This window comes from Arachis ipaensis, chromosome B10 (assembly GCF_059453495.1).
Source record: "Arachis ipaensis isolate K30076 ecotype BB chromosome B10, ASM5945349v1, whole genome shotgun sequence".
Taxonomy (NCBI): Eukaryota; Viridiplantae; Streptophyta; class Magnoliopsida; order Fabales; family Fabaceae; genus Arachis; species Arachis ipaensis.
In genome coordinates, this window is record NC_142435.1 from 104,082,008 (window position 1) to 104,100,634 (window position 18,627).

Genomic DNA, 18,627 nt, shown 5'->3' on the forward strand with positions numbered 1-18,627 from the left:
TTTATTATAAATAGGACCTTTTACTATTGTATTAGGAATCTTTGATCAGTTGTATGCTATCTTAGATCACGTTTGAGGGCTGGCCTCTCGGCCATACCTGGACTCTCACTTATGTATTTTCAACGGTAGAGTTTCTACACTCCATAGATTAAGGTGTGGAGCTCTGCTGTTCCTCAAAGATTAATGCAAAGTACTACTGTTTTCTATTCAACTCATCTTATTTCGCTTCTAAGATATCCATTCGCACCCAAGAACGTGATGAAGGTGATGATTATGTGTGACGCTCATCACCATTCTCCCCTATGAACACGTGCCTGACAAACACTTCCGTTCTACATGAAATAAGCTAGAATGAATATCTCTTAGATCTCCTAACCAGAATCTTCGTGGTGTAAGCTAGAATGATGGCGGCATTCAAGAGAATCCGAAAGGTCTAAACCTTGTCTGTGGTATTCCAAGTAGGATTCAATGAATGAATGACTGTGACGAGCTCCAAACTCGCGATTGCAGGGCGTTAGTGACAGACGCAAAAGGATAGTAAATCCTATTCCAGCATGATCGAGAACCGACAGATGAATAGCCGTGCCGTGACAGGGTGCGTGAGCATATTATTCACTGAGAGGATAAGATGAAGCCATTGACAAGGGTGATGCCTCCAGACGATTAGCCGTGCCGTGACAGGGAATTGGATCATTTTCCCGAGAGATGACCGAAAGTAGCCGTTGACAGTGGTGATGTATCACATAAAGCCAGCCATGGAAAGGAGTAAGACTGATTGGATGAAGATAGCAGGAAAGCTGAGGTTCAGAGGAACGAAAAGCATCTCCATTCGCTTATCTGAAATTCCTACCAATGATTTACATAAGTACCTCTATCCCTATTCTATTATTTATTATTCGAAAACACCATTATCAATTTATATCTGCCTAACTGAGATTTGCAAGGTGACCATAGCTTGCTTCATACCGACAATCTCCGTGGGATTCGACCCTTACTCACGTAAGGTATTACTTGGATGACCCAGTGCACTTGCTGGTTAGTTACACGAAGTTGTGAACCATGGTCTTGGCATCATGTTTTTGACACCATTACCAGGGAAAGAAAGAGCAATGAATTTTACATAATTAAAGTGTAATCACGATTCCGCGTACCAAGTTTTTGGCGCCGTTGCCGGGGATTGTTTGAGTTTGGACAACTGACGGTTCATCTTGTTGCTCAGATTAGGTAATTTTCTTTTTATTTTATTTTCAAAAATTTTTCAAAAATATTTCTAAAACTTTCTCATCTGTTTTCGAAAAAAAATAAAAATGTTTTCAAAAATAAAATTTATTCAGAATTTTTAAGAATGAATTCTAGTGTTTCATGAAGCATGTGAAGCCTGGCTGGCTGTAAACCCATGTCTAAATTTACTTGGACTGAGGCTTGCAATTTGTTATCAAGAGCAATATACTCTGATGTTAAATGCTGAAGCTTGGCTGGCCATTGGCCATGTCTAGTGTTTTGGACTGGAGCTTTCATTGAAAGCTTGGCTGGCTAGTGAGCCATGTCTAATTCCTGGACTGAAGCTTTAGACTAAGAATGCAAGATTCCTGGAATTCATATTAAAAATTTTGGAATCCTTATTTTCCTTTTTCAAATAATTTTCGAAAAAAAAAACAATCAAAAAAAATTAGAAAATCATAAAAATCAAAAAAATATTTTTCATGTTTCTTGTTTGAGTCTTGAGTCATGTTATAAGTTTGGTGTCAATTGCATATGCATCTTGCATTTTTTCGAAAATATCATGCATTCATAGTGTTCTTCATGATCTTCAAGTTACTCTTGGTAAGTCTTCTTGTTTGATCTTGATGATTTTTTGTTTTGTGTCTTTTCATGTTTATCATATGCATTCTTGAATTCTTAGTGTGTAAGCATTAAAGAATTCTAAGTTTGGTGTCTTGCATGTTTTCTTTGCATTAAAAATTTTTCAAAATTGTGTCTATGATGTTCATCTTAACATTCAAAGTGTTCTTGGTGTTCATCTTGACATTCATAGCATTCTTGCATGCATTCATTGTTTTGATCTAAAAATTTCATGCATTGCATAATTTTCATGTTTTTCATCAAAATTTCAAAAATCAAAAAAATATCTTTCCCTTTTTCTCTCATCAAATTCGAAAATTTGAGTTGAATTCTTCAAAAAATTTTAAAATCAAGTTGTTTCTTATGAGTCAAATCAAATTTTCAATTTGAAAATCTTATCTTTTTCAAAATCTTTTTCAAAAGTCAAATATTTTTCAAAATTCTTAGTTATTTTCGAAAATTCCAAAATATTTTTCGAAAATCTTTTTCCTATTTTTATATCAAATTTTCGAAAATAACATGATCAATTAATGTTTTGATTCAAAAATTTGAAGTTTGTTACTTGCTTGTTAAGAAAGATTCAAACTTTAAGTTCTAGAATCATATCTTGTGATTTCTTATGAATCAAGTCATTAATTGATATTTTAAAAATCAAATCTTTTTCAAAACTAATTTCAAAAATATCTTCTTATCTTTTTCAAAAATTTGATTTCAAAATATCTTTTCTAACTTCCTAACTTCTTATCTTTTCAAAATTTGTTTCAACTAACTAACTAACTTTTTGTTTGTTTCTTAACTTTTTCAAAACTACCTAACTAACTCTCTCTCTCTAATTTTCGAAAATATCTTCCCTCTTTTTCAAAAATTTCTTTTTAATTAACTAATTATTCTTATTTTTATTTTTGATTTTAAAAATTTTCAAAAAATACTAACATTTTTCAAAAACTATTTTCAAAAATCACTAACTTTTTTTCAAAAACTATTTTCGAAAATTCCTTCTCTCTCATCTTATTCTATTTATTTATTCATCTACTAACATCTTATCTCACATCTCTGTCATTCTCACAGTTGTGTTTCTTCCATTATATTACATTCTTTGTCTCCCCCTCTTCTTCTACTCACACAGGGATCCCTATACTGTGGTATAAAGGATCCATATTATTATTATTATTATTTTTCTGTGCCCTCTTCTTTGTCATATGAGCAGGAGCAAGGACAAGAATATTCTTGTGGAAGCAGATCCAGAACCTGAAAGGACTCTAAAGAGAAAATTAAGAAAAGCTAAATTACAACAATCCAGAGATAACCTTTCAGAAATTTTCGAACAGGAAGAAGAGATGGCAGCCGACAATAATAATAATGCAAGGAGGATGCTTGGTGACTTTACTGCACCTAATTCCAATTTACATGGAAGAAGCATCTCCATTCCTGCCATTGGAGCAAACAACTTTGAGCTGAAACCTCAATTAGTTTCTCTGATGCAGCAGAACTGCAAGTTTCATGGACTTCCATCTGAAGATCCTTTTCAGTTCTTAACTGAATTCTTGTAGATATGTGATACTGTTAAGACTAATGGAGTAGATCCTGAAGTCTACAGGCTCATGCTTTTCCCTTTTGCTGTAAGAGACAGAGCTAGATTATGGTTGGATTCTCAACCCAAAGACAGCCTGAACTCTTGGGATAAGCTGGTCACGGCTTTCTTAGCCAAGTACTTTCCTCCTCAAAAGTTGAGCAAGCTTAGAGCTGATGTTCAAACCTTCAGACAGAAAGAAGGTGAATCCCTCTATGGAGCTTGGAAAAGATACAAACAGTTGACCAAAAAGTGTCCTTCTGACATGCTTTCAGAATGGACCATCCTGGATATATTCTATGATGGTTTATCTGAGCTATCAAAGATGTCACTGGACACTTCTGCAGGTGGATCCATTCACCTAAAGAAAACGCCTGCAGAAGCTCAAGAACTCATTGACATGGTTGCTAATAACCAGTTCATGTACACTTCTGAAAGGAATCCTGTGAGCAATGGGACGCCTATGAAGAAGGGAGTTCTTGAAGTTGATACTCTGGATGCCATATTGGCTCAGAATAAAATATTGACTCAGCAAGTCAATATGATCTCTCAGAGTCTGCATGGAATGCAAGCTGCATCCAACAGTACTCAAGAGGCTTCTTATGAAGAAGAAGCTTATGATCCTGAGAACCCTGCAATAGCAGAGGTGAATTACTTAGGTGAACCTTATGGAAACACCTATAACTCATCATGGAGAAATCATCCAAATTTCTCATGGAAGGATCAAAAGCCTCAACAAGGCTTTAATAATGGTGGAAGAAACAGGTTTAACAATAATAAACCTTTTCCATCATCCACTCAGCAACAGACAGAGAACTCTGAACAAAATACTTCTAATTTAGCAAATCTAGTCTCTGATCTATCCAAGGCCACTGTGAGCTTCATGAATGAAACAAGGTCTTCCATTAGAAATTTGGAAGCACAAGTGGGCCAGCTGAGTAAAAGGATCACTGAAATCCCTCCCAGTACTCTCCCAAGCAATATAGAAGAGAATCCAAAAGGAGAGTGCAAGGCCATTGACATAAGCAAAATGGCCGAACCCAATGAGGGAGAGGAGGACGTGAATCCCAAGGAGGAAGACCTCCTGGGACGTCCAGTGACCAATAAGGAGCTTCCCTCTGAGGAACCAAAGGAATCTGAGGCTCATCTAGAGACCATAGAGATTCCATTGAACCTCCTTATGCCCTTCATGAGCTCTGATGAGTATTCCACTTCTGAAGAGAATGAGGATGTTACTAAAGAGCAAACTGCCAAGTTTCTTGGTGCAATCATAAAGCTGAATGCCAAATTATTTGGCATTGATACTTGGGAAGTTGAACCTCCCTTGTTCATCAATAAACTAAGTGATCTGGATCAACTGACATTGCCTCAGAAGAGACAGGATCCTGGAAAGTTCATAATACCCTGTACCATAGGCACCATGATCTTTAAGGCTCTATGTGACCTTGGTTCAGGAATAAACCTCATGTCCCTCTCTGTAATAGAGAAACTGGGAATCTATGGGGTGCAAGCTGCTAAAATCTCATTAGAGATGGCAGACAGTTCAAGAAAACAGGCTTATGGACAAGTAGAGGACGTGTTAGTAAAGGTTGAAGGCCTTTACATCCCTGCTGATTTCATAGTCCTGGATACTGGAAAGGAAGAGGATGAATCCATCATCCTAGGAAGACCTTTCCTGGCCACAGCAAGAGCTGTGATTGATGTTGACAGAGGTGAAATAGTCCTTCAATGGAATGAGGACTCCCTTGTGTTTAAAACTCAAGGATCTCCCTCTGCAACCATGGAGAGGAAGCAGAAAAAGCTTCTCTCAAAGCAGAGTCAACCAGAGCCCCCACAGTCAAACTCTAAGTTTGGTGTTGGGAGGCCCCAACCAAACTCTAAGTTTGGTGTTGAACTCCCATATCCAAACTCTAAGTTTGGTGTTGGAGAGTCTCAACAAAGCTCTGCACATCTGTGAGGCTCCATGAGAGCCCACTGTCAAGCTATTGACATTAAAGAAGCGCTTGTTGGGAGGCAACCCAATTTTTATTTATCTAACTATATTTTTTAGTTATATGTCTTTGTAGGTTCATGATCATGTGGAGTCACAAAATGAATATAAAAATTGAAAACGGAATCAAAAACAGCAGAAGAAAAATCACACCCTGGAGGAGCATCTGTCTGGCATTCAGCGCCAGAACAGAGCATGGTTCTGGAGCTGAACGCCCAAAATGGGCAGCTTCTGGGCGCTGAACGCCAGAACAGGCATGGTTCTGGCGTTCAACGCCAGAAATGGCACACAAATGGGCATTGAACACCCAAAATGGGCACCAACCTGGCGCTGAACGCCCAAGAGTTGTGTGCAAGGGCATTTTGCATGACTAAATTGGTGCAGGGATGTAAATGCCTTGACACCTCAGGATCTGTGGACCCCACAGGATCCCCACCTACCTCCACTCACTTCTTCTCACCCTTCTTTCACACAACCCCATAAACACTCTTCCCCATCACCTCTTCACCACTCACATCCATCCACTCTTCCTACCTCATAAACTCCACCTACCTTCAAAATTCAAAACCAATTTTCCACCCAAACCCACCCATATGGCCGAAACCTTCCCCCCTCCCTTCTCTATATAAAGCCCTCCATTCTTCATCAAATTCACACAACACACCCCTCTACACCCTTCTTGGCCGAAACACTTCCCACTCTCCCTCTCCTCCATTTCTTCTTCTTCTTCTTCTATTCTTCTTCTCTTGCTCGAGGACAAGCAATATTCTAAGTTTGGTGTGGTAAAAGCATAAGCTTTTTGTTTTTCCATTACCATTGATGGCACCTAAGACTGGAGAATCCTCTAGAAAGGGGAAAGGGAAGACAAAAACTTCCACATCCGAGTCATGGGAGATGGAAAGGTTCATCTCCAAAGCCCATCAAGACCACTTCTATGATGTTGTGGCCAAGAAGAAGGTGATCCCTGAGGTCCCTTTTAAACTCAAAAGAAATGAGTATCCGGAGATTCGACATGAAATTCAAAGAAGAGGTTGGGAAGTTCTAACAAATCCCATCCAACAAGTCGGCATCCTAATGGTTCAAGAGTTCTATGCCAATGCATGGATCACCAAGAACCATGATCAAAGTAAGAACCCGGATCCAAAGAACTATGTTACAATGGTTCGGGGGAAATACTTAGATTTTAGTCCGGAGAATGTGAGGTTGGCATTTAACTTGCCCATGATGCAAGGAGATGAACGCCCCTACACTAGAAGGGTCAACTTTAATCAAAGGTTGGACCAAGTCCTTATGGACATATGTGTAGAAGGAGCTCAATGGAAGATTGACTCCAAAGGCAAGCCGGTTCAACTAAGAAGATTGGACCTCAAGCCTGTAGCTAGAGGATGGTTGGAGTTTATTCAATGCTCAATCATTCCCACTAGCAACCGGTCTGAAGTTACTATAGACCGAGCCATCATGATCCATAGCATCATGATTGGAGAAGAGGTGGAAGTTCATGAGATTATACCTCAAGAACTCTACAAGGTGGCTGACAAGTCCTCCACTATGGCAAGGTTAGCCTTTCCTCACCTCATCTGCCACCTATGCAATTCGGCTGGGATTGACATAGAGGGAGATATCCTCATTAAAGAGGACAAGCCCATCACTAAGAAGAAGATGGAGCAAGCAAGAGAGCCCAGTCATGGAGCTCAAAAGGCGCAAGAAGCTCATTTCCATGAGATCCCTGAGATGCCTCAAATGCACTTTCCTCCACAAAATTATTGGGAGCAAATCAACACCTCCCTAGGAGAATTGAGTTCCAATATGGGACAACTAAGGGTGGAACATCAAGAGCACTCCATCATGCTTCATGAAATAAGAGAAGATCAAAAAGCAATGAGGGAGGAGCAACAAAGACAAGGAAGAGACATAGAAGAGCTCAAGGACATCATTGGTTCCTCAAGAAGGAAACGCCACCATCACTAAGGTGGATTCATTCCTTGTTCTTGCTTTCTCTGTTTTTCGTTTTCTATGTTAGGTGCTTATCTATGTTTGTGTCTTCATTACATGATCATTAGTAATTAGTAACTTTGTCTTAAAGTTATGAATGTCCTATGAATCCATCACCTCTCTTAAATGAAAAATGTTTTAATTCAAAAGAACAAGAAGTACATGAGTTTCGAATTTATCCTTGAACTTAGCTTAATTATATTGATGTGGTGACAATGCTTCTTGTTTTCTGAATGTATGCTTGAACAGTGCATATATCTTTTGAAGTTGTTGTTTAAGAATGTTAAATATGTTGGCTCTTGAAAGAATGATGACTAGGAGACATGTTATTTGATAATCTGAAAAATCATAAAAATGATTCTTGAAGCAAGAAAAAGCAGCAAAGAACAAAGCTTGCAGAAAAAAAAAATAGGCGAAAAAAAAATAAAGAAAAAGAAAAAGCAAGCAGAAAAAGCCAAGGCTCTTAAAACCAAGAGGCAAGAGCAAAAAGCCAATAACCCTTAAAACCAAAAGGCAAGGGCAAATAAAAAGGATCCTAAGGCTTTGAGCATCAGTGGATAGGAGGGCCTAAAGAAATAAAATCCTGGTCTAAGCGGCTAAACCAAGCTATCCCTAACCATGTGCTTGTGGCGTGAAGGTGTCAAGTGAAAACTTGAGACTGAGCGGTTAAAGTCAAGGTCCAAAGCAAAAAAAGAGTGTGCTTAAGAACCCTGGACACCTCTAATTGGGGACTTTAGCAAAGCTGAGTCACAATCTGAAAAGGTTCACCCAATTATGTGTCTGTGGCATTTATGTATCCGGTGGTAATACTGGAAAACAAAGTGCTTAGGGCCACGGCCAAGACTCACAAAGAAGCTATGTTCAAGAATCATCATACTGAACTAGGAGAATCAATAACACTATCTGAACCCTGAGTTCCTATAGATGCCAATCATTCTGAACCTCAATGGATAAAGTGAGATGCCAAAACTATTCAAGAGGCAAAAAGCTATAAGTCCCGCTCATATGATTGAAGCTATGTTTCATTGATAGTTTGGAATTTATAGTATATTCTCTTCTTTTTATCCTATTTGGTTTTCAGTTGCTTGGGGACAAGCAACAATTTAAGTTTGGTGTTGTGATGAGCGGATAATTTATACGCTTTTTGGCATTGTTTTTAGTATGTTTTTAGTAGGATCTAGTTACTTTTAGGGATGTTTTCATTAGTTTTTATGTTAAATTCACATTTCTGGACTTTACTATGAGTTTGTGTGTTTTTCTATGATTTCAGGTATTTTCTGGCTGAAATTGAGGGACTTGAGCAGAAATCAGATTCAGAGGTTGAAAAAGGACTACTGATGCTGTTGGATTCTGACCTCCCTGCACTCAAAGTGGATTTTCTGGAGCTACAGAACTTGATATGGCGCGCTTCCAATTGCGTTGGAAAGTAGACATCCAGGGCTTTCCAGAAATATATAATAGTTCATTCTTTGGCCAAGAATAGACGACGCAAACTGGCGTTCAACGCCAGCTCTCTGCCCAAATCTGGCGTCCAGCGCCAGAAAAGGATCCAAAACCAGAGTTGAACGCCCAAACTGGCACAAAAACTGGCGTTCAACTCCAAGAAGGACCTCTACACGTGCAACACTCAAGCCCAGCCCAAACACACACCAAGTGGGCCCCGGAAGTGGATTTATGCATCAATTACTTACTTCTATAAACCCTAGTAGCTAGTTTATTATAAATAGGACCTTTTACTATTGTATTAGGAATCTTTGATCAGTTGTATGCTATCTTAGATCACGTTTGAGGGCTGGCCTCTCGGCCATACCTGGACTCTCACTTATGTATTTTCAACGGTAGAGTTTCTACACTCCATAGATTAAGGTGTGGAGCTCTGCTGTTCCTTAAAGATTAATGCAAAGTACTACTGTTTTCTATTCAACTCATCTTATTTCGCTTCTAAGATATCCATTCGCACCCAAGAACGTGATGAAGGTGATGATTATGTGTGACGCTCATCACCATTCTCCCCTATGAACACGTGCCTGACAAACACTTCCGTTCTACATGAAATAAGCTAGAATGAATATCTCTTAGATCTCCTAACCAGAATCTTCGTGGTGTAAGCTAGAATGATGGCGGCATTCAAGAGAATCCGAAAGGTCTAAACCTTGTCTGTGGTATTCCAAGTAGGATTCAATGAATGAATGACTGTGACGAGCTCCAAACTCGCGATTGCAGGGCGTTAGTGACAGACGCAAAAGGATAGTAAATCCTATTCCAGCATGATCGAGAACCGACAGATGAATAGCCGTGCCGTGACAGGGTGCGTGAGCATATTATTCACTGAGAGGATAAGATGAAGCCATTGACAAGGGTGATGCCTCCAGACGATTAGCTGTGCCGTGACAGGGCATTGGATCATTTTCCCGAGAGATGACCGAAAGTAGCCGTTGACAGTGGTGATGTATCACATAAAGCCAGCCATAGAAAGGAGTAAGACTGATTGGATGAAGATAGCAGGAAAGCAGAGGTTCAGAGGAACGAAAAGCATCTCCATTCGCTTATCTGAAATTCCTACCAATGATTTACATAAGTACCTCTATCCCTATTCTATTATTTATTATTCGAAAACACCATTATCAATTTATATCTACCTAACTGAGATTTGCAAGGTGACCATAGCTTGCTTCATACCGACAATCTCCGTGGGATTCGACCCTTACTCACGTAAGGTATTACTTGGACGACCCAGTGCACTTGCTGGTTAGTTACACGGAGTTGTGAACCATGGTCTTGGCATCATGTTTTTGGCGCCATTACCAGGGAAAGAAAGAGCAATGAATTTTACATAATTAAAGTGTAATCACGATTCCGCGTACCAATAACTCTGAATCCTTAACTGTTTTTCCATACTTTATTCCCAACTTATTTACTTGCCTTTCTTTAATATTCTTTCTATTGTTTAATGTCTTTGAACTCTCAAACATTATTTTCTGTTTGCCTAACTACATAAATTAATCAACCATTATTGCTTAGTCCATCAATCCTCGTGGGATCGACCCTCACTCACTTGAGGTATTACTTGGTACGAGCCGATGCACTTGCCGGTTAGTTTGTGGTTATAAATTCCGCACCAGACACGTACGTGTGGGGATGAAAATTGGTGTAAAGAGCGACTTGAACAGAGAGTTGTGTGGCCATGGTGCTGGATTTGCGCGAGAAGGTACGCGTACGCGTGACCGACGCACACGCATTAAAATGCATTTTTCGCCACCTAGGCGTACGCATGATGCTTGTGCACGCGTTGCGTCCGTTTCTTGTTCTCTTATCTTTTCTCCTTCTTTCTTGTCTCCTCTCTTACTCCTTCTTTTTCTTTTCTCATTTTTTTCTCATCCTTATTCTCTTTCATTCTCTTTTACATACTGCATTTGCATATTTTCCTTCATTACATTTTAATTTTATTCATATTATTATCTCCTTTTCTAATTTCCTATTTTACCATTGGTGTTACATGTTCTTATTCAACTGTTGTATCTTTTCTGATATTATTTTGGTGCTTAGTGACTCGTTTTACACTGTTGGGTGATCTTATTTATCTGTCAATGCTAATCTTTTATGATACTTGTATTTCTTTTTGCATTGACATGAATTTATATTGTCTTTCATGACCCACTATCTCTCCCTATTGTTGCAATTTTTGCTCTATTGATATGCCATTTGCTTCTATTGTTTTCTCACGTACATGTTGTAGCTACCATGTAATTGAGACCCTCATTATTTGGCATTACCCTATCCATATTTTATTTGTTTTTCTATCTTTGTTTTTGGGTTACTTTTCTTCCCTTTTCTCTTCTTTCAGGATGGCCATCAAGAAGGGAAACGGAAAAACTTTTACATGGGGCGACAGACAAGTCCATCTGCACAATCTTTGGAGAAAAGTATCAGTTGTAACAGCCCGTTCACTTGCACATCTTAGCATGCACCGAGGACGGTGCAATCTTCAAGTGTGGGGAGGTTGATACCCACTTCCGTGGGTTAGTTAATTTCTTCTCAACACCAATGTTTTATTTTCCTTATTAGTTGTTGCATTTGCATGTTTGATTGCATGTTTGTTTGATTTTGTACATGTTCTTCTACCACTACTTGGTTGGAGTGATAAGTTCTTTTTCAAGACCCTTTTTATAGCATTTCACTAATTTAAATTAAAACTTTTTTTGTTAAACTTGTTTGAAGATTTTAATTTGGAACATGGTTTATAGCTAAGAACACACAACCTGTGAGATTTTGAGCTTAATTATATGGTTACATTATTTAACCATAATATTTTATTCTTGTGTGTTTCTTCTCTATAATTGCAATCTATAGTTTGTTCCATTCTATATGTCCATTGTTTAGTGTATTTGCATGCATACATATGATTGAGGCCATCATTTGTTATTAGCTCACTTATCCCAAATAGCCTACCATTCCAATTACCCTTGTTTGCCACTTTGAGCCTTTTATCCCCATTTGTTCTATATTCTACCACATCACTAGCCTTAAGCAGAAAAGTAATTAATTACCCCAATTAAATCTTTGGTTAGCTTAAGATAGAGATTGTGTATCAATTAAGTGTGGGGAACTGTGGGAACCTGGATTAATGGGAATGTGTTATGTCTCTACTTTATCTGAATATTGAGAATTTGGGTACCTACTCATGTGAAACTAGAAAAAAAAATTAAAAACATATGTGCATTGATATGTTATGTTTGCTTTCATGTTAAAAAAATGAAAAAAAAATTTACAATATAAGTAAATAAATAAATAAGGGGACAAAATTATCCCAATGCTAAGTTTAATAAAAGATCAATGCATAGGTGGTGAAATTAAATAAAAATTTGGTGCATGAGTATGTGATACAAAAGTGGGAATTATGGGTAGCTAGGCATGAATTTAGAGTTACATAGAGTGTGTGTGTGTGTGTGTTAGGTGAGAGCTTAGGTTAGTCAAAGATTTATATTATAGCTCACTTGGCCATACATATATCCTCACCATTACCTTAGCCCCATTACAACCTTGAAAAGACCTCATGATGTTTGCATTGGTATACTAAATTTTTGTTGATTGGTTAGATGAAGAACAAAGTCTAGAAAGCATGACTAGAGAAGAGTAGAGTGATTAACCCTAGACACTTGAGTGATTAGAGTGCATATACACTACCAGTGAGGGTTCAGTGCTTGATTCTATATTCCCTGCTTTCATGAGCTACCTTCTTACAAGTTTACCTGTCTTTTATTGTGTGATTTGAATTAGTGAAATCTGTTTATGCTTGTCTTGAAAAACTTATTTACTTTTAACCAAGTAGACAGAATCATCTTAGCATATAGTTGCATTCACATTCATAGGTTGCATCTCATGAGTCATACTTTCCCCCATTCATTCTTTTTGTCTCCTTGAGCTTAGCATGAGGACATGCTAATGTTTAAGTGTGGGGAGATTGATAAACCACTATTTTATGGTTTATCTTGTGCTCAATTGAGTGGTTTTATCAAGTCTTTGCACACTTATTCACACAATTTGTATGATTTTATAATTCCTTCCTAGTTTTGTTCTATAATTGAAAACTTGCTTCCTAAGCTTTTAAATTGTGTATTTTAATTCCCCTTTATACCATTCGATGCCGTGATCTGTGTGTTAAGTATTTTCAGGCTTCATGGGACAGGAATGGCTTAGAGGATGGAGAGGAAGCTTGCAAAAATGGAAGGAGCACAAGAAATAAATGAGACAACCAGCGAGGAGCGACGCGCACACATGGCTCACGCGTGCGCGTCAATCGGAGTCTGCATGGCGACAAGTGCGCGTGCCTGACGCGTACGCATGACACGCGAAGATGACCAGCGACGCGTACGCGTGACTTACACGTACGCGTGACATGCGCCACGTACAGAATTTGCAGAAAGCGCTGGGGACAATTTCTGGACTCCTTTTGGCCCAGTTCCAAACCCGAAAAACACATAATAGAAGCTGCAGAATGGAGGAAACACAAGAGACAACTCACATAACATTCGTACAAATAATTTTAGGTTTTAGATGTAGTTTTCTAGAGAGAGAGGCTCTCTCCTCTCTCTAGGTTTTAGGAATTTAGGTTTAGCTTTTCTTAATTTCAGATTTCTACTTTGCTCTTATTTAGTTTTCCTCTACTCTTATTTGTTCTAGTCCTTTAGTTTACCTATCTTCTCTTGTTGATTTAGTTATTCTCCAATTTAGTTTATGAATGCTTATGTTAGATTTGATTTTCTATTTAATGCAATTTGAGGTATTTTAGATTTATGATTGCTTTCTTCAATTTATGTTATTGATGCTTACAATTGGTTGTTTGGATTTTATTGTCTCTTATTGTTTTCCTATGTTTTTATGTTATGCCTTCCAAGTGTTTGACAAAATGCTTGGGAGGGTTTTAAGTTATATTTTTATGATTCTTGGCTCTGGTTGAGTAATTGGAGACTCTTGAGTTATCAAACTCCTTTGTTGATTGATAATTGAAAGTTGCTGGTTGATTTAGATCCCTCTAAAGCTAGTCTTTCCTTAGGAGTTGACTAGGACTTAAGGAATCAAATTGATTTGTCCACTTGACTTTCCTTCATGGTTAGAGGTTAACTAAGTGGGAGCAATGAACAATTCTCATCACAATTGACAAGGATAACTAGGATAGGACATCTAGTTCTCACATCTTGCCAAGAGCTTTTCTAGTTATTTATTTACTTTCTTGCCATTTTATTTCCTTGTTCCTTATTTCAAAAATCCAAAAAGATACTATCTCATAACCAATAGTAACATACTTCCCTGCAATTCCTTGAGAGACGACCCGAGGTTTAAATACTTCGGTTTATTTTTATTGGGTTTACTTAAGTGACAAACAAATTTTTGTATGAAAGGATCCTTTGTTGGTTTAGAAACTATACTAGCAACGAGAATTTATTGTGAATTCTTTACTAACAAAGATCCGTTCATCACGACGCAACCAAAGTTGCTAAGAAATTAGATGAAGAATGGAAAAGGAGGTAAGTGTTAAAATGGTTCCTAAAGTTATCCTCGAGTCTTATAGTGATTCCTGAAGTTAAAAATTACTCATATTCATCCCTTAAATTTCACTCCGGGACTTAGACTCATCCTTGCAGCCAATTTCATCCAGCTGACGCAACCGAAAAACTGAGTTGGACTTGTTGGTGACACCCTGTCAGCACAACAGCTAGCTAACGTGGCGACATAAACTGTTTTGATTCAATTTATTCCCTAAATTGAGGTTAAAAACCCTAATTCCCAATTGAGTCTTTTCTCCTCTCTTTTCCATCGAACCAAAGGTGACTCTCTTCTGTTGCTTCTCCTACAATATTTTCTCCATCTTTAAAAACTACACAGTTATAGCTAGCCTATTAATGATGATGATTATGAGGCCTCTCTGGACGATGAAGAAGGTTTGGTTTATTAATTTTAGTTTTGCTGAGGCTTGTGCATACAACTTTTTTCTGAATGTTCATGGTTCAGACTTCAAAGATAGTTGTTTAATTATTTTCTACAAACCTTTGATCCTTTGAATTGTTTTATTTTTTTGAGCTATATGTATTTTCTTTTTCATTGAGTATTTTATGATGCATGAAGCTTGTTCATTGAATTATGAATTTCGTTACACATACCATGAAAAAAGAAGATTGCTTTTTGTTTGTTGATATATGGTATTTGTTTCGATTCCCTTATTTATGGGACCTATTTCATGGTTCTTCTGAGTGTATTGATTTGTGAATGGGATTTATGTTAAGTACTTCCTTACTGGACCTGTGTTGTTGCAGGTTATATGCAAAAAAAAAAAAAAAGCAATCTAAGGGCATCAAAAGGAAAACTCGGCAAGCAAAAGCACTTGAGGCTAGGAAGGCTCCAAGAACATTCCTTGAGCTTATACACGAGATGATTATGAAGAAATCCTTAATTTATTATTATTATTTTATTTTATTTTGTGACTTTTTCTTCTGTCACAATTTCTTCATTGGCCTTCAATTAACTCCATCTTCCTATGAATGCAGGCAAACTTAGAATCATTGCCTCCACATGTTCCTTCTTATTTCAGAGGAGCAGTTGGACCTCCAAGTTCAACTTTCCATCGCCACTTCTGTACTGTTTGTGATTTCTCAGCTAGTTATACATACGTGAGATGTGGTATGCGCTTCTGTTCTTATAGATGTCAAAATGTGCACAATGATACTCGTTGTTTGAAGTTTGTAGCTTGATAGATGTGACTTCTTGAACAAGATGTTATTGTTGACTGTAATTGCAATATTGTAATATATCATTATTACTATGAAGAAACATGTCTTTTTCTCTACTTACCACCTCTTTGACATGAAAAGAAGAGAGATCTTGAAATGTTTTGGGCTATTAATTAAGTAGTATTCAGTAATTCGGTTAACCATATATCTGACCCCTTGTGTTGTGTTGTTTCAAAAACCATAACCGTGTGGTTTTTGAAGATGGAAAAGACATTGTAGGAGAAGCAACAGAAGAAAGTCACCTCTGGTGCGATGGAAAAGAGAGGAGAAGAGACTCAATTGGGGATTAAGGTTTTTAACCTCAATTTAGGGACCAAATTGAATCAAAACAGTTTATGTCGCCACGTTAGCTAGCTGTTGTGCTGACAGCGTGTCACCAACGAGTCCAACTCAGCTTTCCGATTGCGCCAGCTGGACGAAATTGGCCGGAAGGACGAGTCTGAGTTTCGGAGTGCAACTTCAGGGATGAATATAAGTAATTTTTAATTTTAGGGATCACTATGAGGCTCGAGGGTAACTTCAGATATCACTTTGAGACTTACCTCATGAAAAAGGGAAGAGGCAAGTAAGTGAGCGGAGGAGACCCCAGTATTGACATTCCTAAGTGAGGCAGGAAAAAAAGGGTTGTTATGTGAGTAATGATAGAGAGTGAGGTTAGAGAAATTAAAGTTTGTGTGTGAGAGGTTAAAAATTTAAGATTTCACATTACTAATATATACATTAGGATATTTAAGTAATTTTATCTTTACATATATTATTCGATTAACTATAGAATAGATATCTTTTAGGGTGTGTTTGTTTGGAGGTTTTGAATGGGAAAGCACGTTCAAACTTTTTGAAAACTTCAACTTTTGGTTTGGCTATTTTTATTCTTATGAACGCAGAAGTGGTTTTATATTCAAATCACGTTTAGAGAAAGCAACCACTTTTAGCTTCCGCATTTACTAATTGGCATTCAACCATTGACTCTAAATATTTGTTTTTTCCTACTAACCTTAACTTTTATACATGTTACTGTTTTATTTATGTAATTCTTATTATTTCTCTTTATATGAGTTCTTTTTTTTTAGCCAACGAACTATAACTCAAATGACATAATTTTTTTATACTCATCTAGATGTCGTAAGTTCGAGTCTCACTCCTAAATTTAAAAAAAAAATATAAGCTCTTTTTTTCTATTATTTATTATTTTTATTTTTTGTTAATTTTTTTAGTTTAATATTATACACTTTTATAATTGTGGTTCTTGTGTATTATATTTATTATTATCTTTTTATAATACGATTAATTGATCTCATTAAATAAAATAAGTTAAACAAAAAAATTAACTAATAATAATAATAATAATAATAATAATAATAATAATAAATTATAGCGTATTAAAAAAATACTAAAGGTATTTAAAAAATACTATAAAAAATATATAAAAAATATAAAAAAATTAAAATACTAAAAAATAGCATTATAATTTAATGTCATGATTTTTTAGTAATTATATATCTTAAAATAATTTTAATTAATATTATTTAAATAATATTTATTTTATCAAAATCAATGTTAATATAGAATTCAAACACTAATCCAAAGGCACATTTATTTTTTTAGCCTAAATTCTGTCCCGTTTACTAAATCGGTATCATTTTCTTGCTTTCACATGAAAAATTGAGACCCTATATCTATCTATTTCTGACAAGTAAATTCTTGCGAATGCTTACTAAAATTGAATCCAACACAATTATGTTTAGAGTAAAAAAAATTAGTTCGATTCCTAAGAACACAATTCCATTTGTTTTAAACATTACTCTCGTCTACTCAACTTCAATCCAGACACAGCGATCAGGTCTTCGAATCTCCTAGCATCCAACGAATACTAATTGAAGAAAACATGTGAAGAATGGTATTAATTATTTTTCGAGTATTTACTCATTTTAGTCCTTAAAAAATTTTGGATAAGACATTTTAGTTTTCAACTAAAATTAATTATTCGATCGGTTTTTAACAATTAACCCCGTCAATTATTTAAATTTTTTGCTCTGTCAACTTTAATAGAAGATAAAATAGTTTCTAACAACTCTATCAAAGGACAAAAAAGTCCCTGACCCCCTCTATTTGGAAACGACACCATTCTCTCCCAATTCTATCATATCTCGCTAACCTTAACATTCATACTCTCATTCTTTACCTTCACAATCTTTTTCTCCATCTTTTTCTTCTTTCTCTTCAACTCCAAAATCAAGCCATGGTGTAACTGGCACGCATGTTGCACCTACTTCAACATCTCATGGATCACACACTTTCCAAATCTCTGTGACTGATACACCACCCACATCCTCTGCACTTCACTCACCAAAAGCATCCACCTCCACGTCCTTGATAACAAAATCACCTCCAACCCTGACAACGTCCACCACATCCTCAAGACCAAGTTTCACAACTACCCCAAAGGCAAACATTTCTCCACTCTCGAGCTAGCAATATAGATTGTTGGACATTAGGATATCATGAGAAGATTCTCCTTCGACATCATATGCAAATTCTCATTTGGAATGGACCCCGAGTACTTTATTCCTTCTCTCCTAAAGTCTAAGCTGGCAGACAGCTTTGACCTCACATCTAAGCTATCAGTACAACGAGCAATGTCGCTATCGCCACTCATATGGAAATTGAAGCGATTATTGAACATTGGTTCGGAAAAGAAGCTAAAGGAAGTAATCTGAGTGGTGGACAATATGGTCATAGAGATGATAGGGTAGAGGAGGAGGGAGATGACAACGACGACGACAGATTTTAACAAATTAGACTTGCTATCTAGATTCATGGGATCTATCAAAGACGACAAGTACTTGAGAGACATAGTCATCAGTTTTCTAAGTATGAATTGGTTGAGAACTAGTTGAGAAATTTTCTTCTTGTAAACATTAAAATTGCAGAGTGTGCATTATGTAGTT